This window comes from Rhinolophus hipposideros (genome assembly GCF_964194185.1).
Source record: "Rhinolophus hipposideros genome assembly, chromosome: 17".
Lineage (NCBI taxonomy): Eukaryota > Metazoa > Chordata > Mammalia > Chiroptera > Rhinolophidae > Rhinolophus > Rhinolophus hipposideros.
In genome coordinates this window covers 21,154,340-21,179,589 of record NC_138063.1, presented here as the reverse complement: position 1 = coordinate 21,179,589, position 25,250 = coordinate 21,154,340, and the positions used below count along the sequence as shown (strand labels likewise).

The 25,250-nt window shown below is 39.5% G+C and overlaps 1 protein-coding gene across 19 annotated transcripts in view; it reads right to left on the bottom strand.

Moving 5' to 3' along the window:
- The window catches only part of SMAD2 (SMAD family member 2), a 74,433-nt gene extending 51,108 nt beyond the window's left edge, over positions 1-23,325 (bottom strand). For 5 of the 19 annotated variants that reach the window (XM_081078780.1, XM_081078781.1, XM_081078795.1 and 2 more), the window contains exons 1-2: positions 22,509-22,848; positions 22,099-22,182 (exon numbers count right to left, since the gene is read on the bottom strand). The gene's annotated coding sequence lies outside the window, so the exon portion shown is untranslated. Of the gene's footprint in view, positions 1-22,098; positions 22,183-22,453; positions 22,849-23,124 lie in introns of those variants that run through there. The other 14 variants (XM_081078792.1, XM_081078783.1, XM_081078797.1 and 11 more) reach the window with 8 other exon arrangements.
- Between the last annotated feature and the right edge of the window lie 1,925 nt (positions 23,326-25,250).

Below are 25,250 nucleotides of genomic sequence, written 5' to 3'. Positions count from 1 at the left end.
AAGATGAAATTATTAATGTAATCAGATCAGAGAGGGCCCAGATGTTGGAATTACCAAGCACAGACTTAAAACTATGATAAAAACACTAAAGGACCTGACGGAACTTGGCAGCAGACATAATGAGATGGAGAATTTCATCACAGACATTGAAGCTATAAGAAAGGATCACAGGGAAATGTTAAAATTAAAAATACAGCATCAGAAATTAAAGATATTCTTAGATGGGTTTAATAAACAGGAAAGAGCAGTGAATTTCAAGAAAGGCCAAATTTAAAGTAACCAAATTGAAACACAATAGAAAGCAATGTGGGGGAAAAAGAAAAAACTCCAAAACATCCAAGACCAAATGTCAACTTTATTTAACTGGAGTTTAACTAGAGTCCCAGAAAGAGATGAAAAAGAATGGGGCAGAAAAAGATCTAAGAGATAACGGCCAACAGCTTTCCAAAAATCATGGTCAGTATCAACCCTCAGATGCAAAGTAAACATAATCACAGTCAACCTACGGAATGTGAAAGGTAAAAGTAAAGATAAAAGTTTCAGCTAGAATGAGTTAAGAATCCTTGGAAGACACAGACAGAAGGGAATCTGCACTCATTCACAAGTGTTTTTCCAGGATCTCAACTGACTTCTCTTGAAAACAGACTGGCCTGGGGCAAGAGATGGAAGCTAGCTCCTCACCTTCAGTGGCGTCTCACATGAAGCAAAAGCCTTCAACCAGTAGGGGAAATGCAGGAAAGCCTCCTATGTCCAGGACCCAAGGGAAGATCCTGGCCTCAAGGGGAAGAGTAGAGCAACAGCTATGTCCTGCTGGGGGAGGGGAGGGCAGGAGCTACTTGCCTACCTCTCACCCAAAAACAAGCCTTTCTCCATGTAGCAATAACCAGTCTACACTGATGCTCAGGAATAAGTAGAAGGAAAAGCTATCTGACATTTAAACAGGAGGAAGAAACTGGCTTGGACTCAAGATCCTAATACAGAGCAAAAGTCTACTACTACTAGATGCAAAGATCCTTAAAATTTTAGCAAATCACATCCAGTAACATATACAAAAAAAAAAAAAAAAAAAAAACAACACAAAAAAACCATACATCATCACCAAGTAGGGTTTATCCCAAAGGGCAAAAATGGTTTAATATTAAAAATATCAAGCACCTCGTTTGCAGTAGAAAGGAGAAAACCCCTATGACTCTTAACTTATGTCAAAAAGCATTTGACAATGTTAATGCAATATCCTTGATTAAAAATGGTCAGCAAACCAGAAATAGAAAAGAGGAAGAAGTTCTTCACTCTCCAAACGGATATCTATGAAAAATCTAGAGCTAGTAACATAATGGTGAAACACTAAATCCCGTTCCCTTATTATTTGGGAATAAAACGAGGACGTCCACTGCCATCACTTCTATTCAGTACTGCACTGGATGACCTAGCCGGCACACTAAGTCAAGAAAGAGAAATAAAAGATATAAAAATTAGAAAGAAGTATATTCTCTGATGATTTGATTGTTTCCATGGAAAACTGCCTGGAATCTCCAAAATATTAGTAAAACTATTAAATGAATTTAGTGCAAGATTTCAAGATATAAAGTCAACATACAAAAATTCAGTGTATTTCTATATACAAGCAAAGAATTGGAAAATGTTATTTAAAAAAATACCAGTTAAAATTGCAACAACAAAAAACCTACAGATCTAAAGATATTCAAGACCTCTACACTAAGAATTGCAAAATATTATTAAGACAAATGACAGGCTGAAATGACGAGAGACCATTATTCATAGACTGGAAGATGTCCATACTTTCAATGTCCAGTCTTTCCAGTTTGATATATAAATTCAACGTAATCTCTATCAAAATTCCAGCAGAATTTTTGTAAAAAACAAACAAACAAACAAAAAAAGCTGATATGTTGATGTTAAAATTTCTATGGAAACAAAAAAAAATCTAAAATAAACCAATCTGAAATCAAAATATTGGAGGGCTCGCACCACCTTATTTCAAGACTTACTAAAATGCCTTAGTAATCAAGAATGGGCAAAGATAGATCGATAAGATAGATAAAACAGGAGAGAGTGAGTCCAGAAATAGACCCATGCATACACAGTCAGCTCATTTTCCACCAAGGCACCAAGCCAATTTATTTTTCAACAACTTTCCAACAATATGGAAAATAATAAGCCTCAACCACTCTTACACCATCTGAAATGGGAAAGCAGAATCTTAAGCTCTTAGAGGAAAACACAAAATACTTTTATGTCCATAGACATAAAAAAGCACTAACCCCCAAAGAAATATAAATAAAGCCAACCTCATCAAAGTTCAAAATGTCTGCTTATCAAAAGACACTATTAAAAAATGAGTAGGCAAGTACGGACTGGAGAAAAGTATTTACTCTGTGTGTGTGTGTGTGTGTAATCTTACAAAGGACTACTACTAGTATCTAGAATGTATAAAGAACTGCAAATAAAAGAAAAAGATGCACTCAATTTTTTAAAAAATGCGCAAAGGACAAATAACAGATAGTTCCCGAAAGGGGTAGAGGAAAGGCCATTAAGAGGTGTTTTAATGTCAATGGTCTTCAGGAAAATGAAAATTAAAACCACAAGGCAATACCATTTCACACTATCTAGAATGGTTTAAGAATATCCTCACACCATTAAAACGTTGGTGAGGATGTGGAGTATATACTAGTATTGTATTGTTGCCTTCGCAGATTATCACAAATTCAGTGCCTTCAAACAAGAGATTTACCTAACTTAAAGTAAGTCAAGGTATCCTCAGGACCAATTCCTTCTGAAGGATCTGAGAGGAGAATTCATTTCCTCAAATTTTTCAGCTTCTAGTGGCCCCATTTCTCTCCATCTTCAAAGCACATCACTCCAATCTCTGCTTCCACTGCCATATTGCCTTCTCTTTCTATAGTCAAATCTCCCTCTGTCCCCCTCTCATACGGACACTTGTGATTACATTCAGCACTCACCCTGATATTCTGTAATTTCCCCTCTTCAAGATACTTAATTTATATTCAGTGTACCACACGCTAATGGTACAGCACCTCTGGAAAACTGTTAAGTTCCTGAAGAGTTAAACATACATTTACCCTATATTACAACCTCCTTGTACAAAAATGTTCATAGCAGCTATATTCATACTAGCAAAAAACTGGAAACAGCCCCAATATCAGGAAAACTAGAAAACCAACCAACCAACCATGGTATATTCATACAAAGCAATACTGCTCAGGAAAAAAAATGAGTGAACTACTTATACACTTACCACATGGCTGAATCTCAAAAATTTCATGCTAGGCAAAAGATACACAAAAACACATAGTGATTCCACTTAGGCTTTTACAAGGAACCAAAGTCAGTATGTTCCAACAACACTGGAAACTAATCTAGTGACAGAAGTCAAAATGACTGTCTCAGAAAAGGGTAGAAGAGACACAGAACTGCTTGGTCACAGGCACGAAGTTCTTTTTGAGGTGATAAAATTGTTTTCTGTGTTAGTACACATTACAAACCTCACAGAACTGAACATTTAATTAAGGTTTGGGCATTTTATCGAATGTAAATTACAACCTAAAAAATAAAACAGTATTAGACAAATACTCGTACATCAATGAGTTCCACGATAAGCCAATTTAAATGGATCTCTTTAAGAATTTCTCAAACCTCCGAAACGCCGACGCATGCTATAAATTTCAGAGAGGAGGAGGCAGCACCGGACCCAAGATGTCAGCCTAGAGACATGTGCCCACAAACTGCAGGTAGCCTCTGCAGGTACATCGAGGCAAATATTGGGGAACAGGGCCCAGGGGCTGTGAGCAATTTTACTACGTGAGAGCCCAAGTGACATCCAATCACAAACTTATGTAGGGCACCAGTGCTAAGGTTGTTGTACCAGATCTATACGTTTAGTAAAATGAGAAATGTTAAGCATAATTCTCAAGAAAGGACTTTGAACTCTTAGAAGACCGTTCTCAAAAAGGGTCTTCCAACTGAAGATACTCAGGCCTTGGTCTAGTTTGCTAGAAAATAATGGCTACATTCGAACTAATAATTAAATTCATTCCCCTCAAAAGGGAAATGCGATTGAGTCCCCAACCTCAATTCAGGAGAATGCCCCAAGAGTCTCCCAGAAAATGCAACATAGCATGCCAAGTTTCATGAATTTGGCCATGGAAACCCTTTTTAAGGGAGTTCTCAAGGAACTCCACATAGCCATGCTGCCGTGGCACCCCAATAGAGACCAGCTGTGGTTCGGACACTAAAAATTTGAAAGGAGCCAATAAGCAGGGTCATATGACTTTAGCAATACAGCAGACAGGACGGGAAGGTGAGGTTGGCTCAACGTGCCAGTACATTGCTGTCTATAGCGGTAGACTAATAATACACATCAATAAGCACTGCCGGATATAAAACGACAACTCGACAAAATAAAGTAACCCACAAAACTCTATCAAACACATGTCATAATCCACCAAAGTAGACATTTGGGACTACCAGCCAGCAAAAGGTGTGTCTGGCTACCTTTGGCCTCTGCCAAATTCCTACTGACAAAAAGCATGCTGTGGGGGAGCCAGCTACACACACCTCAATACCACGTGACAGTCTCAACCACACAGAGAACGTGCTTATTAATTCCACCTTCGGAAGTCAGAAAGGTTATCACAAAAGCAACACCGCAGCCAAAGTCTAAAGCGAGAAAGAGTACACCAGACAGAAAATTCATTTTCTAGAGACAGGAAACATCTTAGGAGTTACAAACAAAAAATGGAGGTATTGCTAGAAATATGCAGTACAAGGAAGTAATGTGGTAGGCGATGGGGAGAGATTAAAGAGCTGCAGACAGAAGTTGGTGCTAATGATAGGATTATTCAGTTAGAGACAACTCATACTATTGTTACTGACCAATTAGATGTGGGCAGTTTAGGGGAAAGGAGGATTCAAAGATAACTGCAGCTAACTAATGTACCTGAGCAGCAGGTAATGAATGGTACACTAATCAGTATTTGGAACACAGACAAAGCAAATCTGAAGGCCAAGGTTACAGGGTATTATCCAGGCCTACAGACAAGTAGCCACGTTCATTATATGACAAGGAGGCAGAGGTTGAAAAGAGAGGGTAATCGGTGCACAAGTAAGACTGTGTGCCCAAGCGAGGCAGAGACTAGTCCTACAAAGAAAGAGCAGAGCAGCCCGTCTCTAGGCTTGGTATCTGAAGACTCTCCTTAGAACTCTGTGAATTACATGAAGGATCCCTGTTCCTTGTGAAAAACTAATAGGACAAGTACAATACAACAAGAATTTATCTAAAATAGTGTCTATACCGTTGGTTCAATTAATCCATTCATGAGAATTCAGTAGAAGAAAATGAATAAAAATTAAACTTCTATATGATCAGCAAAAATGAAAGGGATTCCCAGTGTTAGGAAGAATGGGAGCAGGTTCTCTGTTGCACTTTTGTTAGAAGAAATGTTTCTTATTATAGATGCATTCTTGGCAATCTGTTTCTTATAAAACCTTTTTAATTTTTTTTCTTTATGGAAATGAAAACATGAAAAGTTTAAGCCTATTCTGGGTCATCTGAATGACCTCATGACCTGGTAATGCCACATGATTTGAGTCCCGTGTCTTAGAACAGCAGTCGTGACCACTTTGGAACTACTTGATCACTTAAAGTTATCAGCCTTAAGTTGTCATGTCTTAGTAACCATCGCTCACTGACATCTGGCTAATTATCTCTGAATATTTTTTAAATTACGCAATAGTATTTTTCAGTACTGCTGATAATACATTTCAACCAGTTGAGCATTTCAAATAGCTAAGGTATCATATTTACCCAATAGGTTTTAAATGTAAACATACTGAATTCAGGCTTTTACAAGGAATCAACGTTATGTTCCAAATAGGAAACAAAATGGAATAAGAAAACTAAATTTCTGATCAAGTTGTTATTGAAATGTGAATGAGTCACAGAACATACATTTCTCCTTCAATAGTGTAGCAATAGTGTGTACTGAAGTTAGAATTTTTTTCAACATCTGCCAGAATTGAAAATAAGTTCAGATACTAATTCTGTTCCTAATTCCAGCAATAAGTGATACATAATACAGATTTCAAAGAGAATAGGAAGACTTTATCTTTACAGCTAATAAAGTTTATCAAACCTTAGTAAAATTGGGATTCTAAGATTACTCACTGGAAAGTTTCAGTTAAGAGGTCTGATTATCCTGAACTAGCAAAAAAACCTTCAAGTTATTAACAACTGTACAACATAGTTTTACAAGTAACATTCTCTACATTTTATTAAACTATAGTTCATATTGTTTGTGGAGTCATCAATTGTGGTGTCCTTTGCTTACTGTTTTTATTCTTATGTAAACTCTATCACTCAATACGCATTTCAAAAAAATCTCCAAATCCTCAATGTTTTTTCATTTTCTTATGTCTTTTAGAATATACAATTTACATTTCAATCTAAAATGTTTTATGACACAATTTTGCTTTTTAAAAAAATTCCTTTCTGCCCCCAAATACAGTAGGAAACATTTGAGTGCTTATTCTATGACACATTAATCTTAGAGACAGGAAAGCATTAACTCATTGAACTCTCATACGAATCCAGTGGGATAGGTACTATTAACCACAAATGAGGAATCTGAGGCACGAAGAAATATCCTGATGTTGTAAGGAATTCCCCCTATGTATTCTTGTAGACATTTTAGTTTTGCTTTTCACATTCAGGTTTCCAACATATTAGGAATTTGTTTTTATTTAAGTGATGAGATAGCAATCTAAACATCTCCTGTAAGGGTAGCCTATTTTATCAGCAGCATTTATTAGTTTATCTTTTCTTTAATAATTCATAATGCTACTCCTGTCACATATTAAATCCCCATAAATAAATGGCTGATAGGGGCTTTATATTCTCTTCACTGGTAACTTGTTCATTTTTATTCAATATCATAGATTTTTGTCATTCTTGCTTCTCCTAAGTGCTGGTATCTGCAGGGTGAGCCTTTTTCAAATTTATGTGAGTTATTTTCTTTAGCTTGTCAAGTTCCACCGAATATAGGATTCTGATTGAAACGTAGTGAATTTAATATGTGGAAAACCAACATGATATTGACTACTTCTATTTATGAAAATGAGATGTTTCCACTTATTTTGGACTTAATATCTATCAAAAAAAGTTATATAATTTTCTCCATAAAAATCTATGTCTTGTTAAATTGCCTTATTCCTCCAGGTATGTTGGGTTTTATTGTGAATGGGATGTTTATTTTTAAAAATTAAATATTTCAGTCATACAAAAAAATACACTTAAACACCCTTGGACCTCCCATTCAGTTGTCAACTCTTACCATTTTGCAGTATTTGATTGAATATAAAAAAATTAGACCTGATATAGATGGATATAGCTGAAGCCCCCTAAGTTTATTTTTCTGATCCTATTCCCCTCCCTCTTGCTTCCCAGAGATAACCACCACCGTGATTTCTCCCATGGTCATTTAATGGTTTGTTACATATTGTATCCATCCAATAAAGTTGTGCACATTTTATAAATTTATATGAAATTTTAATATTGTTCATGTCACTTCCCTTTTTTCACTCAGTATTATAACTATCCATGCTGATACATATGTAATCCTCAACTCTAGTTCATTCATTTTAGTTGTCATATCGCATTCCATTGTGTGACTATCACATTTCACTGTCCAATCTCCTTTTGTTGACTCCTTAGGTCGTTCCTAACTTTCCACTCTTATAAACTGCTATGAGTAGTTTGGCATACATCTTCTTATACCTATAAGAGCTTGTCAAGATCAAAATTTTCAAACTTCTTGATCAAAAAAGAAGCCCTGCAACCTCATACTCTCTATTAAAAGACATTTTATCATATGTTACACTCTACTACTTCTCTACATTAATGGTTGTGAACCATTAGTGCACATGAAGTCAATTTAGCTGATCCTGAGAAACACTTTTAAAAATAAAAAATAGAAACAAAAGCAAAATTAAGATTAATAGAGAAAAGACAGAAAACAGAGTACACTTAAATTATTTCAAATATTTTAATTCAGTCTCTGTCACATGTAAAATGTATTTCGCACCATAGGTCTGTCAAAAATGTATGAAAGGCACTGACTTAAGACATGTACCAAGGAAATGGAAACGCGGCACAGAACGTGCACACAGACAACTTAACTTAGCAAGTACTGTCAACACAGTTATACCAGTTGTCATTCCCACGGGGGAACTATGAGTTGCTATTTTTCCCAGTATTACCAACACTTGACATGATTTGGTCCCTTGAACTCTTGCCAAAAGGATGGGTGAGGAGAGCTGCTGCTGTTTTGCACTTCCCTACTTGTAAATTTGAGAATACTTTCATGTTTATAGTCTTTTCAGGATTCTATTCCTTTGAATGACTTTTCATTCACCATCTTTTTCTTAATTCACAGGAATTCCTTATTTATATATTCTGGGCAATAATCTTTTGTCAATTATACATGCCACATATTTCTTCACCCAGCAAATGACTTTAATGTGCTGAAATTTATAAATTATTTTAAATCTTGTATGATATATACATTTGTACCATCTTAAAAATTCTTTCACATGTTGTCATCTTTTAAAGTCATGACGTCAAGTTTTGCTTTTCATACTTGCAATTTGTGTATGATGTGATACTCCCCAGCAAACAGTGTACCAGCACCATAAACTGAATCTTCTCCCTACTGATCACAATGCTATTTGTGTTTCTGGGTTTTTTTTTTTTTTTTTGGTTCCATTAGTCCATATCTGAGGCAAATGCCATCATATCTTAACCATTAAAGTTACAGAATATGTCTTGGCACCTGATAAACTAAATTCTCTTTCACTTCCTGGGATTTAAATGGAATGACAGTGAATTTACAAACAAGTAGAGGACAACTGACATTTATGATACTGTATCTTCCATTTAGAAACACAAGTATATCTTCTTATAACTTGAATTATATGGGACTTACAATTTTCTCCAAGATGCCACACGTTTTCATTTTACTTTTTCTTAGGGATTTGTAGTTTGTGTTGCCATTGTGATCAGTGGGTTTTTTTAATTTAAATTATGTTTGTTGTTGCTAATATATGGACATACATTGGTTTTTTTATGCATTAATTTTGAAAATCAACTTTAAGACATTAACTTACATATAATAAAATGAACAGATGTTAAGTATATAGTTCAATGAGTTCTGATAAATGTTTACGTCTATATAACCATCATCCCAATCTAGACATAGAACAATTCCGTCCTCTCAGAAAGTTTCCTTGTGTCCCTTTCTGTCAATCTACCTTCCTCACCCCAGGCAATTACTGATCTGATTTCTATCAAAGCAATTTTACCTGTTCTAGAAATTCATATAATTAGAATCATACCATATGTTTGTTCTCTTCCGTGTGTTTTGTTTTGTTTTTAAACCAACACTCTCTAATATTCCTAGTTTCTAAGAATTGTTGTCATTCAAGAATGAGTACTGAATTTATCATGTTTTTCCTTCACCCATCTGGGGGTTTTATTTGGGTTTTGCTTTTCTGTTTTTGGTTTTTTCTTTACTTTGGTGCAGGTAGAATTCTAACTATGAATATAAGTTTTTAAATTATAATCTAGTCAAGATTATCATATGGTTTTTCTCCTTTCATGTGTTAAAGTGATGAACTTCAATTACGGTTTCTAACATTTAATCATCTTTACATTCCTGAGATAAACCCTAATTAGTCATGGTATTTTTTGTTTTGAGCAAATACTAACATTTTACCTAAAATTTGTATTGCCATCTGAGATGCGGCCTGTATGTTTCCCTTCTCCCTTCTCATAATACCCTTGTCCCGTTGGAGGTATCAAGATTACAGTAGACTTGCAAAATGTTTTTTTCTTTTCTACAACATTCTGTATTAAGATCGGAATTACCGATTCCTCATGTTTTGTAGAACTTGCCCGACTGTGGTTTTCACTTGGGTTTTGCTTTGTTTCTGATTGTTCAATTTTATTTTCGTGTAGGTAGATTTCTAACTATGAATTTAAGTTTTCAAATTATAATCTAGTCAAGTTTCTTATTCTTAAACCAATTTTGGTAAGGAATTTATTTTACTAGAAGTTGTTTATTGTTTTTAAATTTAAAAGCAAAAAGCTGTTCAGTGTTATTAGTTTTAAAATCTCAATCCCTTCCTCATTTCTAATATATCTGCACCTTCTTTTGCTCTATCAATCTTGGCAAACTCAGTCTTTTCAACTCAGGACCTTTCATTTAGTTGATTGAATTATATCATTTTTTTCATTAATGTTCTCAACTTCCTTTCTTTTTCTAACTCATTACACTTATAGTTAACTCATTAATTTTCAGTTCTTTACTAATAAACATTTAAGGTTCTAAATTTCTCAGATAGGTAAATGGACTTTTTGCTGTTATCCCAGGTTTGACAAGTAGTATATTTTCATCATTCTGTTCTAAACATTTTCTAATTTTTATGAGTTGTTCTTCATCTCATAAATTCAGAAATATGCTTTTCTGTATACAACTCTGGATTAGGGAGTAGTTGTTGCTATCCCCTTTTATGTTTCTAACTTAACTGCACTAGGGTCCAAGGATGTGATCTGTAAGGTATCAATTCTTAGGAACTTGTTAACACTTGCTTTGAGGTCTAGTACATAAACCATGTTTGTAAAATTCCATGTGTACTTGAAAATACACTTCTGTAATTGTTGCACGCTTGGTAATTGCACTTTTCCAATCCTTTACAACCTCGTAATATTTTTATCTACCTTTTCTTAAATTACTGAGAAGTGTGTTCAAGTCTCCTACAAGGATTATACATTTGTCAACTTATCTTTGTAATTCTGCCAGTTTACCATATAGATTACTATAGACTAAAAATTTGTGTCACCACTTACCTGAAATTAGGAATTCGTATGTTGAAACCTAACCCCCAATATGACGGTATCTGGAGGTGGGGCCTTCGGCAGGTGATTAGATCATGAGTGGAGCCCTCATGAACGGGATTAATGCCTTTATAAGAGACCCCAGGGAATTCCCTTGCCCCCTTCAGCCATAAAAGGCTATAACAAAAAGACAACTGCCTATGAACTAGAAAGCAGACCCCCACCAGACACCAAACTTGCTGGCATCGTGAACTTGGACTTCCCAGCCTCTAGAACTGTGAGAAATAAATTTCTACTGTTAATAAGCCACCCAGTCTATGGAATTGTTATAGCAGCCCAAATAGACAGACACAGCTTATGCCTGGTATATCTTTTTGCATTCCTTCAATTTGAAATTATGTCATCATCCTTTTAGGTACCTACTAATAAAAAGCATTTGGTTGGATATTTAAAGAAGTTTTCGTTCTCCTTTAACCAGTAAGCTTAATCTGAAGTTATGCATTGGGTTTATGGAGATATTTATTTTCTATCAACTCATTTTGTGTATTCTAATTCCTATGCATTTTCCTTGCTTCTTTTTTCTCTTTTCTTGTCTCTATTGAAATGATTGGATTTTCTTCATTTCCAGACCCTTATCCCTACTAATTTGGAGTTATACATTCCACATCAATCCTTGAAAAATTTTTAATAGAAAACTTTCATCAGTGGGTTACAGGTTTAGACAGCAGCGTATTAAAAACCATAATAAAGGAATTTAAAAAGAAAAAAGACAATCTCACAAGGATATGGAGAAGAGTAAGGAAGAAACAAGCAAAATTTTGATAACAGGAAAATGGATGAACGAGCAGTAACTATGAATTACTGAGAGAGACTACTGATTCTAGGCTAGCTATAGGGAAACATCCTGATTTACACAGCAGAATCCTCAAAAGGTTAAGTAACCAGAACTGGTCAGAGCAGGAACTGAAGGCCAGGTGAGTAAAGGAGATAAAACAGGCAGGACTGGATGAGAGAGATTTGAGAAGCATTTGATATCCTTACATGGGTAACTGCCCCTCTCCCGCTCCAGAAGACGATAATCTCCCTGGACTAGGACATGGCCTGGGTACCACTAGGAGAAGAGGGGGAGTAAGTGAACATGAGCACGCTGCATGCCAAATGCAGAGCCTCCCCAACCCTTCCTCCACTGTGTTCCGGCTCCCAAAACACTAGCAGCCAGACCTTTACCCATTTAGTCAGACTGAGATGCCTCTCAATCTCTTGGGTTGGGGTACTTGACAAACCCAGGAGGAAAGATGTACAGACACTAATATTGAGAATTTACCAAAAAACAGCCCTCTCAGATCACTCTACAGTGAAAATGAAAGGAGACAAGCCTCACCCACATGCTTAGTTTCCAATGAGCTTTTCAGACCTCTACCTTCTTAACCAAGGATTACTTTATCTGAGGAAAAATGGCAAACAAAAACAGAAAAATGCAACCTCAAGAAACAGAGAAAGAAAACATTGTAAAAATCAATATACGTAAAGAAGTAAAAGAACGTATAGCAATTCTGAAGCTAGAGCAGCATGCTGTACAAAGGGAACACTGATTAAGAATAAAAGAGCTCTTCAACAGCGTGACAGCTCATGATAGTAGCAATGGGGGTGGGTGTCAAGAGAAAGGTTGAAAGATCAAGTAGAGGCAATCTCCCAGAAAGTAGAAAAAGAAAGATGAAAAACAGAGAAAAGTAAAGAAAAGTGGAGGAGCACTTCAGGAGATCCTGTGTTCAAACAGGACTTCCAAAAAGACATCAGAGATAATGTAGGGTGGGGGGTAATCGAAATCAAGAAATATCCCCTGAACAGGAAGACGGGCTCGTTAAGACCCCAGGACAAAGGATGAAAACCACCCACATCAATGCCAGTGGCTATGAAACTTCAGAATGCTGAGGACAAAGAAACAGCCTCAAGTATCCAGGAAGAAAAAAACAGGTAATATAGAAAAGGATCAGAATGACTTTGGTTTTCTCAACAGTAACATTATAAGTGAAGTCAACACAGTAGTCCCTTCGTAATTTTGAAGGGAAAAAAATATTTCTAACCCATTATCCTATTACCCAATCAGAATAGAATAAAGGTATTATTTTCAGACATGTAATATATCCAAACATTTACCCTACACACCCTCTCTCTCAAGGTAAATCCTGAAGAATGTTTCATCAAGAGGAGGGAGGGCAAAACAAGAGTGGGAGATCTAACAAAGAAGAGAGGTAAGGAAACCCCGTAAGATAGTAGTGAAGGGGGAATCCTAGGTTGAATGCAGTGTACTAGGTGTAGAAGCAACCAGTGTAAATCGGAGCAGGTTCAAACCCATGTAGCCAAGACTAATGCCAGGATTCTCTCCAGTGAACAAACATCGTAAAAGTCAATGGAAGCATGACTTTCGCTGATGAGACCTACAATGGTCCTGGTAAATGGCTGAGAATAAATGAGACAATAGAGAACAGCGTGGTAACTCTTTTAACTAACATCTTAGCAAGCGATTTCTGATCCCATACTTTACAAGGCAAAAGGAAAAAAAAAAACCTGCCTGATTAGAGGAATTCTCATATATTCATACATGTGTATGTATGTGTGGAACCTCTTTAGAAACAGGATGCAAACCACATATATAATTGTAAATTTTTATTAGCCACATTAAAAAAGTAAAACTAAGTGAAATTAATCATTTTAACAATTTTATTAATCTACCCCAATATATCCAAATTATTTCAATATTGTTATTGAGCTATTTTACATTCCATTTTTTGTACTGTTATACATTCAGTGTTCACTTCACACTTGCAGCCCATCTAAATTCAGACTAGCTGCATTTCAAGTGTTAAATAGCCACATGCCGCTACTTATCGGACAGGGCAGCTCTGGGACACTCCAGAAGCTAGTAACAGTGGTGACATTTCTGGAAAGTGGAACTTGGTAGCTGGAGGTAGGAGATCTAAGGGAGACTTACTTTTCATTATTTACTAATTTGTTCCTTTTGAATTTTGCACCATGTACATTTATTACCTAGTCAAAAAAGTGAATAAAGTACATTCCCTAAAATATACAAATGTAAGTATCGTTTGACATACTTCTAGAAATCTCTTATGTGTGTGTATAACGATATATGAACAGTTATTTGTTGCAGCACTGTTTTTAATACCACAAGACTAGAAATAAGTGTCAATCAACAGAGGACTGATGAAATGTATTAGGTTGGTGCAAAAGTAATTGCGGTTTATAAGGTTAAAAATAACTGCAAAAACCGCAATTACTTTTGCACCAACCTAAAATTATAGACACCCATACAAAAGGAATACCATGCAACCAAAAGAAACGTAAAAAGCCATTATGTACTAACATGGAATAATCTACAAGATGCATTAAGTAAAATATATAACCATTTGTACTGAAAGCTAATATATGCACAAAGTTGCTCATACATACATAAAATCTCTTGAACGATACACAAGAATGCTACTTGCCTTTGAAAAGACAACTGGGTGGCAAGGGACAGGTTGACTGTGTATCTTTTGTACCTTCTGAATTTTGAATTACAATAATGTATACCTATTAAAAAAATCCTACCAGTCTACATTTAGCTGGTGTCTTGCTTTTTATTGACCCTGCTTGGCCTTCATGTGATATTTAAGTCCATCTTATCAACACTAGTTGTTTTTTTAGTTCCTCCATAGAAAGGTTTGAGGCTGTTTTTCCCAGAGGCCACAGATGTTTCAATGACATCGTAACAGTTTTTGTATATATTTTTTTAGCATACAGTTCCCAGAGTTATATTTCCCTTCCCCAAATGGCATTACAACCCCTTCCCCAGCAACTGGATTCTTTATCTAGTAAATTCCCTAAGGCCAGCTTTTCCTTAACACCGATTGATTTTTCTAAGTTTCTGGTTCCTGGGGACTTTTTTTTCCCCCTTGCTCTCCTCTTCCATCTCTAGATTAACTATATATGAGAAAACCAATTTGACATTTTACCCAACATTCATAACGGGAGAAAAGAGACCAATCTGTGTCTGTTCTAGCACGTCTGTGTGATTTTAAGAAACCTAAATAGAGTCAATAATGGCAAATACTAAAGATAGCAGTAAGATAATTGAGTATAGACAGCTAAACTTGGCCATTCAGAATTCACTGATGACTTCTGAAACGGCAGTGGGAAGGGGACTACGAAAGTGGCAAAAAACACTTCACAAAGTTCAAGTCTAGAACAAAGGAAGTGATTCAATATAGAAGGCAAACGTAATCTCAATTCTCTTCAAACTGCAAATATAACATATTCCCCAAATACCTCTATGAATTTTTATTTCAAGAGAAAATCAAGTTGGATGCTACAACATAAAATACTTAAAATATGATGGTGCTGCCTCATAAAGAACACCTAAGGTCCCTCTGGAAATCGTATATTAGATTTTTGGCAATCCATGTTCAAATATGTATCACACAAGGTAGAGAAAAAAGCAGATCACTTATGACCTGGATTTTTACAACTGTTTTAGTCAAAGAAATCAGGACAACAGAAAGCATTTTAAAAAACAACAAAATTAAAAACCATCTCAAAAATACAGATTTCTCCATTCTCACTGTTAACTATGCTTTTTTCCAAAGTTGAAAGCTACTAAGGAAACACTGACAACTGGAAATCTAAGTTGACCCCATAGGGAATGATGGATAGTATGTATGCCTTTTAAACACAAGCAAATAGGAAACATTTTTGTGTCCAATTTTATGAACTGCTACATCTAATGTCAGAGCTTGAATTGAACCCTAAAAGTAGGTCATTAGTTCAGTGAAAGCCACATGACATAGGGACTGCGGTGGAAAGAGACTACCTGTTCTTTACTTCAGTTATATTCCTTTCATCTTTAATGAGTTGTGTGAAATCTATAGTTCTATAATCAGCTTGTAAACATAAACTTCCATACTGGTTTATCAGTCCTGGACTATAAAAAAACATCCATCTGTCAGGAGACTCCACAGGCCCAGACTCAAATCAGCACGAACATTTAGCCCTCCAACCTCCCAGAATCAGGCTTCACCGCTGCTGAAGCAGCAACTTACACCTACTACGTCCAGTGCGTACAACCTCAGGGTGTAAAAGTGCAATCAAAACAAAGCCTAGGGTAGCAACGTCCAAAAGAACTTTCTATAAGATTGAAGTTAAATTTAACGTTCATTTCCTCTGTCACAGTACCCGTATTTCAAGCGCTAAATAGTCACATGTGGCCAGTGTGCTACCATATTGGACAGTGTTTTCTTACAGCAAACATTTTTCTCTAAGAGCTATTATTCTTCAGTTGAGCTTTCAAGGTTTCCTGGGGTTAAGAAGGAGAGGAAAACTGAGCAGGCAGAGCTTCAGCACCCGCCCATTCCCCCTTACATTTTGAAATTCTGCATTTTTTTTTTAAAGAACCTTATGGATGTTGTGTGCATAGGTGTGTGTGTGTGTGTGCATGCTTTATGTTTGAAAACCAGTGGTTTAGAGCAGAAATGGTCAATGTACAAACCTCAGGCCAAAGTGGGACCCTCCTGATACTTAAAACAATTTATAAAGAAAAGCTTAATTGGCCAGCTTACATCAACTATAGCCTAACCACCTGTCTATGAAGTAAAAGCTTGGTCTAAACTTGGAAAATTTGCATTCACTGCCAAAGAGCAGCTTTAGTCAAAAAGTTTCCATAGTTCATTCAAATCAAGGGAGAAAGCAAGCTCATGGGCCCAGCTTCCACTGCACCATTTATCAAGTTTATTCTGTGAATTTTGCAAATCAGATTCACTGCTCCACATTTTGTAACGAATGGTGCATTTAAGATGGAGCAGTTCCTTAATATTTATAACACCTTAAACTTACCTCTTTACAGAAGTTTGGAAGAAGCTGAAGCAGCATATGAGAATGTTATTTTAAACACAGGCAAATTACAAGATCACAGATTTACCATGCTACTTCCTCAGACCAAGAGTCTTTTTTGAATTAAAAACTTGATGAGCTTCCAGTGGTTCCCCCAAGATTATTCTTCCTTACTAACTGAATACATTAAACCCGAAACTATGCCCTGCCCTCTAAAAGGGAGGGGAGCTAGGGCACTGCAGATTATTCACAGAAATGCAGTATTTCAGGTGCAAACGGGACGTGTGTACTGCACGGACTACAACGAATCTATACATTTTCCCGTTCTAGCCCGAGGCCAAAGTAATTCCAGTATTTTAAAAATTACAGAACTACCTGGAAGAATTAGTGACAATTTCATAGTAAACTCACAAATTTTAATATGAATCATTTTAGAATTTGTTTTCTGAAGAGTACAAGCTTAAGGACAGATCTAATTTACCAGACACCAGTCCTATCAGTGCAGTGTGGCTCAGTGACATCTAAAAAGAACCCATGGAGCTAAAGAGCTACTCACACTCTAAAATGCAAGGCAAGCACGTAAGTCAGAGAAATGTCCCAATATTTCTGGCTATCTGGCCAAACCACAGGCAGTGTCTAAATACACCTGGCTTGGCAAAATTATATTTTCCCTATACGAAATTACTGAAATTGAAGCTGAGAGCTATCCTTGAGATATACAAAGCGTGCCAAAAAAATGTATACACATTTTACGAAAGGAAAAAACTATTAAAATTGCAATACCCAATATATACAGGTAACAAAAGATGAATACAAGTCATGTGTATACATTTTTTTGGCACCACCGGTATATCTAGAATCAACTTTGAAATATTTCCTAACTTGAACACATCACAATTACACCAATCTAGAGAAATGATCAAAATTGATGGGAGACAAGCTGTAAGCCTCTGACTGCACAGTTAAGCAAAAAGGCTGGATTACTTTTGTAGTAGTGGTTAAAAAAAAATCCTAGCTTTTAAACCTTTTCTTAAATAGCCAAGGCTATATATTACAACATCACCAATTAACACTTGATAGAGTAGATGGTTTAGAAAGTAATGCTGAGGTAGGAAGGAGAAGGATCTAAAAAAATTATCAAGGCTCATAGAGGGTAGGAGTCATATATAAGAGGCAAGAAGCCCTCAACAGACAACTAACCAACTGTCCATGCCAGTTTGATCCTGGAAATCTCTAGCACTGTACACTCCTTTCACCTGTAATGAGTTGTGTGAAATCTATATTCTATAGTTCACTCTCTCCAAGCCCGAGTGAAGAATTTTACATGACATCCTTGCAGACTGACAAAAAGAATGACTTACTCAGAAGGAAAGGTGTGATATGGAAAGGCTTTCCAATCTGGAATTGGGTACACTGAATGGCAAAACAAATGAAAAACATCTCGGTCATAGCAGATACTGTGGTTCTTCCATGAAATAAGTCATTTGATATAGCACAATGTTCTACTCCTTTAAGAACATTTGTTAATCATCTTAAATGACAGTCTAAAGTATATTATGTAGATTACTGCATTCATAAAAAGATTTCCCCAAACATGACTTAAGCTAATTGATGAACATTCATTACTACACTTTCAGGTCTGGTCCTGCACTGGATGGTCCCAGACATGCTGGATAGGCTTTAAATATTTGTTTTTGTGTCTTGTAGATTACCTCTCTCATCCTTACCAGGTTGTTCTGTTTTTTCTTATGACAGACAGCAAGCTAACAATTTCCCATCCTCCACGGCCACTACACTGCCTTTAAGGCCCCACATTACCTACAATCTACTTGTTTCTAATCCACTGTGGGCTTAGAAGCCAGGTCACTTTTCGTTGTTAGAAGTATTTGAAATAAAAGCCAAAAGGTTCTGATGAAGGGTCTCAATGGCGATCCTAGACTAAAGCTCTCAAGTATATGGACGCGGGCATTTGACTACCAGGCCTTCTCTGCTTAGTGCCTGCTTCTCAAATGCGTTGTATAATAGGTCAAGGATAAGAGTGTAGGCAAATCATTTGGATTAGAAAGAAAACAACTGGAAACCACTAGCAGAGAACAAGTGAAGAGATCATCTGGGAGGGCTCTTAATGTCTGAGGCAATGTTCTAGGTACTTTAATGAGGATCATTTAATCCTTGTAATAACCTTAAGAGGTAGGTGTTACCTCCATTTTCAGCCAGAAAACCAAGGCTCAGGAGTTAAGTAATTTGCCCAATATAGTAACTGAGACACCAATTATTAGCTTAGCTCTCCCTATCCAAAACCCATGGCCTTTCCACTACATGATAATGCAGCCCACTCCTTATTACTGGTTTAGCTAATTGTTTTAACACTTTATTTCTGGAACCTGACTGATTCAAGTTTGCTTTCTTTCCCCTAACCAGTTTCTCTAACTAAAGAGCAATGGATAAGCAAACTAAGGCCAAAGTAAGCTTAGCTCTACAAGTGTTCACCGGTTCAGCAACAAATGTTTCCGAAAAACTGGCCACGTCTTCAGTTTGTATAGATTGTGCAAAAAATGTGAAAAATCCCCCCCCTCCAAAAAAAAATACAGACTATTCCCAGTGACACTATGCGTTAACACACTTGGTATCTACATTATAGAAAGCAATGCAAGCACACTTTAGAAATTGGCTCAGTACAAGCTCCCTCAATTTGCACTAACATGATTTTCTTACTCTAAACTGCAGGACAGGGCAGGAGATGTGAGGAGTTTCTACTTTTCTAATTCCATTAAGGATAAGAGATATACTTGCTCCCTGTTAGATACTTTATTGCCTAGTCAGGACCTGACACACAGAAAAGGTTATTTTATTTGTTGAATAAATGAATAATTGCTACTTGTTCAATAAATACAAGTTGTTGAATAAATGCATAGCCTCTCCTGAATTTGCTTTTGAAATCTTACTTCACATTTTCTGACATACCCTTAGTGAAAAAACACCTTTCCGCTTACAGAAACTAAGAGCTTAAAAATGGCTCTTCTACTCCCATCAAAAGACAAGAAATCTAAAAGACATGCCCCCCTCCATCCTCTAAAAATGACTCTTGTCCCAAGAATATGAATAAACCTCCATCTGCCAGACTGCACTAAATACAGCTTTTATATGCATTACAAAAAACACCTGTATAAAAAAGCTGCTACAAAAGGAAGCCTGCCTTTGGAATCCCTAAAATACAAAACTAACAAAATAAAAACCAAACAAGGAAAGCATTCAGACCCTTGTAAAACCCACAACTAAAAATATCCGCAAAATACAAAATCGGGTCTATAATCTGCAGGTTATGCAGCAAAACTGAATGTTTTACACTCACATATTTCCCCCCAATGTGAAGTTTACAGCAACAAGATTCTAATATTCAATATGAAAATAAAAAGAGGACCTTTTGCCATCTTTCAGTAGAAACCTTTGTTTCTATTAAAGAGAATTTCTGCTGAAATATATGAAACCATCCCCAAATCCCTACTTAAAGAGTTAAAACACATACCAAGCCTGACAAGCCACAAACAGAAAATTACCCTGCAGTTTCTTACACAACTATTAATGAACCTTACAGATTGTATAGATTTGACCACTTATGACTAGGTACAACCAAACTTTTGAACACCTACAACGTGAAATCTCTTTAAAAGGTATAGCTACAAAGTATAAAAACAAAGCTCTTTCTAAGAACAATTTCTTACTAAAACAGGCCCAGAAATGGATGTTTCCAATCACATTACATTAATTAATACTAGCCAATGAACTACTTTAAAGTCAATTAATTGTGACATTAAGAGAGTATAAGTGGGCACTCACCTTAAAAATGCCCAGAAGACTTGAATTATTCTTATGTACTACCACAACTAATTTTATGGCAAAAACTAAAGAACTTTAAAATCAGTGTTACTTTCTGAATTTACCATAAACGTTTGCTAAATGACCTTTTGGTCAAACAATTCTATTGATTTCCTGTGTGGTTTTCCTAAGGCAAATAAAAAAATCCTGAAACTGTGATACATTTATGAAATCCACTTTACATTATTTCTCCCATCTCTGTGCTACATTTGCTTATTTATTTACTCACATTAAAACTCCTCAATCTTCATTTAACTATTGGACTTATGAGTATACTTTTTTTTAAAAGCAGGTCAAAACTAGAACAGCAAACGTATTTTCAGAGTAATAGCAAATTTGTCATCTTATTAGACTCAAGAAAAACATCCTTACAATCAGTGGTACTGGTTCAATTCATATGAAATCAGAGAAAAAGTGAATAAGGAACTAAGATCATAGAATCACTCAGGGTGCTGGAAGTTAATTCAAATTTCAGGGACCAGTTTCGAAAAGATAAAATTACTCAAAGTAAGTCTGCAGGATCTTTTATTTATCAACAATTACTTTACATGTGTCATTTAAAAAGTGTAAAATTTAGGCTATTCCAACGTGTAACAAGTGAGACATGACTGATGGAAAAATGCGACCTTCCAAATTCATTTTACCTGGAGACGTTTTCTTAAATAAAGGTTTCGTTAACAGCAAACCGGTAGTATTTAGCTATTGAAAGGGTCGAGAGGAAGGAATAGCAAAACCAACCGAGGCATTGTTTTTCGTTTTGTTTAGGACCAAAAGGAAACCATTAACCGTCTACGGGTTAAGTAAGTAAAGGACAAAAGTATCCAACCCAAGGACAGTATCCCCCCCGGGAGAGAACAAAACAAAGTTGCAAATTTGAAAAACCAAGTTTGAAATGCGTGGAATCCATCAGCGTGCCTTCTAAAGGTGTGTGATAAAAACTAACCGGCTCCACTCAGAGCAACTTTTGCAAGCGAGTCGAGAAGGAGCTCGCCCGAGGACCCGCCGTGCGCACGTCGGTGTGCGAGTGCACGCGAGCCACGCAGGACCCTCCGACTGCAATGCTTAACAAAGGTTACACGACCGAAAGAAAGTGGAAGCGACGTCTCGCACGCTACCCACACGGCTTCGCCACAACTCCCGAAACCAGAGCCCCGTCCCGGCGGCTTCGCGGAGCACAATCACAAGCTACCCCGCGTTTCCGCGGCGGAGGGGAAGGGCCCCGCCGGCCCCCGCCCCGGCCCCGGCAGCCCCGCGTCCCCGCACCCCGAGGCCCCGGCGCACGGCTGCCCCGACCCCGCCACACCCCGGCCACCAGCTCCGGGGGCCGCGCGCCGGGCGAGCCTCACCGACCCCAGCCCAACGCACACACAGCCCTGGCCCCAAGGGCCCAGCGGGCGCCGCCGTTTTACCTGCACCGAGGCTCCGGGTCCCGCCCGGTGAAAGCCGGGGGTCTGGGACCTTTTGTTCCTTCCTCTTCCGAACGGGACGAGGGGCTGGGAGGGGAGAGGGGAATGGGCGATTGGAGGCGGAACTGAAAACACTCTCGCGGCCGCCCGGCCTCCCGCCCCGCCCCCGAGCCAGTGCCCGGCCCGCGGCCCCGGCGCGCGGGGAGGGGGCGCGGGCCCGGCCGCCGCCCGCGGAAAGGAGGGGGTGGGGACGCGCGTCCCGCCGCCGCCCCTCCTCCTCTCAGGCGCGCGCCCGCTCCCCCCACCCCCCGGGCAGCCCGGACGGCCGAGCCCGACCCAGCCGCGCACGCCAGCCCACCTCTGCTTCCGCCCTGCGCCCTCCGCCGCCGGCCGCAGCGGCGCGGCGCACCCACCTCCGGGCGGCTCGCTCGGCGCTCGCTGGCTGCTGGCTGGGAGCTGCTCCTCCGCCGCCGCGGCCGCGCGGTAGACCCGCCTCCCACCCCGGGCCGCGAGCCCCGCCGATTCGCCAGCGTAGCCCCGGGCTGGCACCCTGCCGCCCGCTGATTGGCGCCCCCGGCCGCCCGTTAGGGCGCGAGGCACGCCGGCCGAGCGCAGCGCTCGCCGCGCACGGAAGACGGGGCGAGCGGAGGAGGGAAGGAAGGAGGCTGAGCGCCCGGGAAGGGCCAGAGCGCGAGCAGGGCTCCCAGAGTCGCGGCTACTACCTCCCCACCTCCTTTCCCTTCGGCCCGCCCCGCCCTCCCAGGCCCGACCGGCGGCGCGCGCAGCCAATCAGCGTGCGAGGTGCTCGGGGTGTGAGCCGCGCGTCGAGGGCCTCGAATCGGAAGGGAGACGTCGCTCGCTGATTGGTCCCGCCTCCCCCGTAGAGCGTGAGGCGAGGCGCGGCCGGGCGGGCAGTCGGCGGCGGACGACTAGGTGGGGTGGGACGCTCGCGGTTTCGGCCGACTTCGTCTTCCGCGCGCTCCCAGGAGAGGCTCTAGGAAGGGAGGAAGGGGAAAGCACGTATCCTACCGCGCTGGGAAAACAGCCCCGGGCGATCACCCATTCCTTATCGCCTCGGCCCTGGGCCCCTCCTCGGCCTCTCCAACGCCATTGGGTGGAGCCTGTTGGGGGCCGCCGCCTGTCCCACCTTCCAGCCAAGCCGGGAGTGGACACGTGCTCATCCCCTGGGAAGGCCCGGGGTTGGACCAGAGGACTGGACGGACCGTAGGCAGAAGAAGGGTTCCGCGGCAGCCGCGGTACCCGACCCGCGGAAGCCGCGGTACCCGACCCGCACTGGGCACGCCCATATGCAAATAAGCGGGCGAGTGGGCGGGGCCCGAAATGTAAATAAGCCCAGGGCGGGGATCTACGGGCATTAGCGCCAGGATAGGGAATGCCAGGTAGTAGTTTTGTTTAATCTGAATCTTGGTTCTCTCTTTGTTAAAAATGGTGCTAATAATGCATGAGCTGAACGACCCTTGTAAAGTTTAAAAGATAAGCACGATGTCCCTCAATTGCTGGATTATTTTCCTCTTCATTTCCCCGCTGTTCCGGTCAAGTTCAGAGGCCCAGCTTCACACATTGCGCTGCGGAGCTCTAAGCCTCTACTGGCTGCTCAAGGCCGGTGGGGGCCCCGCGTGTCTGGCGTTTACCTTAGGGACACCCGGATCTCTGCTGAAATAGTGACCCCGACTATCAATCACCTCCAAGTGTGTCTTAAGCACTTACTACGTTAGGCAGGGAACACCATAGAAGGGAAAGAGAAAATTAGGTTTCACGCAGGTAGTTGGTAGCGGAGACGAGACACGGGTTTTCCTGGCTCCCTGTCCAGCGCTCCGTCGCCTGTGCTCCTTACTTAATGGATTTCATTAGGGACTCAAGCGAGAAAGAGGCACTACGAATACATCTCAGTAAGCAGGAAGTGCCGAATGACCATTTCAAAAAGTTCTGAAGCCTACCCTCTTTTCAGAAATGAAGGCTTCCCTGCGGAAGGTGCCTTCTGGAGAGATTTGGCCCTTCCCTGAGTCTTACAAAATCTTCCTTTCCACCGTCTCTCTCCTCAAACGTCGAAGTACTTTTCTCATGGAAAGGTGGTGATAAAGAGCATGAACCCTGGAGGTAGGCAAACTGTAGTTTTGAATTCAGCTCTGTTTCCAAATCTGTGATCTTTGGCAAGTGGAACTCACCTGCAATGATAGCTACTCAAATGCAGTTGTGTGGCGATAAAACAACTATCAAAGTGAACAGCACAAGTCTTTATAAGTTAAATAATCGTTAACATTGCTTCCCTTCTGTTGCCTGCTTGCTTTTATGCTAAAATGAACCTACTTAGTAGAACTTCGTCCTTCAAAAGTTGACCTCCAGGGTGGTTTTCTTTCATTGTCAGTTTAGAGACAGCTCTACTCACCCCTTTTTAAAAATAGCTTGTGAAGGAGACCCAGGAAGCCAATTGGTGGAGCTCTTCCACCTCCTAAGCCTCTGCTTCCACTTCCCAGAGCCACCAGGGAGGGTGTCTCGGGCAAAGGCTCTTCAGTTTAGAGATAGAAAGGCTGTTTCTGGTTTTTGGTCCTTCTTCCTACTAATACAAGACAACCATTTTAAAAAGCTATCCTGGGTCATACAAATATCTTCTCCTATGTGACCACAGTGTACATTTGAGTGTCCATCTGGGTGAGTAGGAGTAGAAACAAAAGCAGGGCTGGCTGGGATTCCAGAAGAATCTGCTACTAGGATGGGAATTAGGTACTCTGAAGGGTATGTTACTTCAGTGGATGATATGCTTGAGGTCTAAGTCAGACCATCTCTCCAAAGTGTCAGACTTTGGGTCCCTGACTCTTCTGTTTAGGACGCCTTCTTAGACCTGTAGGATTGAGGAAAGCGGAGTAGGGGCAATCGGCTACCAATGCAGTCCCCAAAGGATTTAGAAACGGGAGCGGGCCTACTGTCCCCTCTGCTAGAAATGCAGCTAAACCAGTGACAGAAACTGGGTCAAGACGGAAACTGAAGAATTGAAGGCGGATGGAGCAGGAATTGCCGTGGCAACAATCAACTTGAAATACCACTAGGGTACTTCAAGTAGGGTACCATCAGTAGGTCCCTATTGTATAAATTATGTTGAGTGAATTTTATTTTTATGTCGATAGACACCAAGTTTA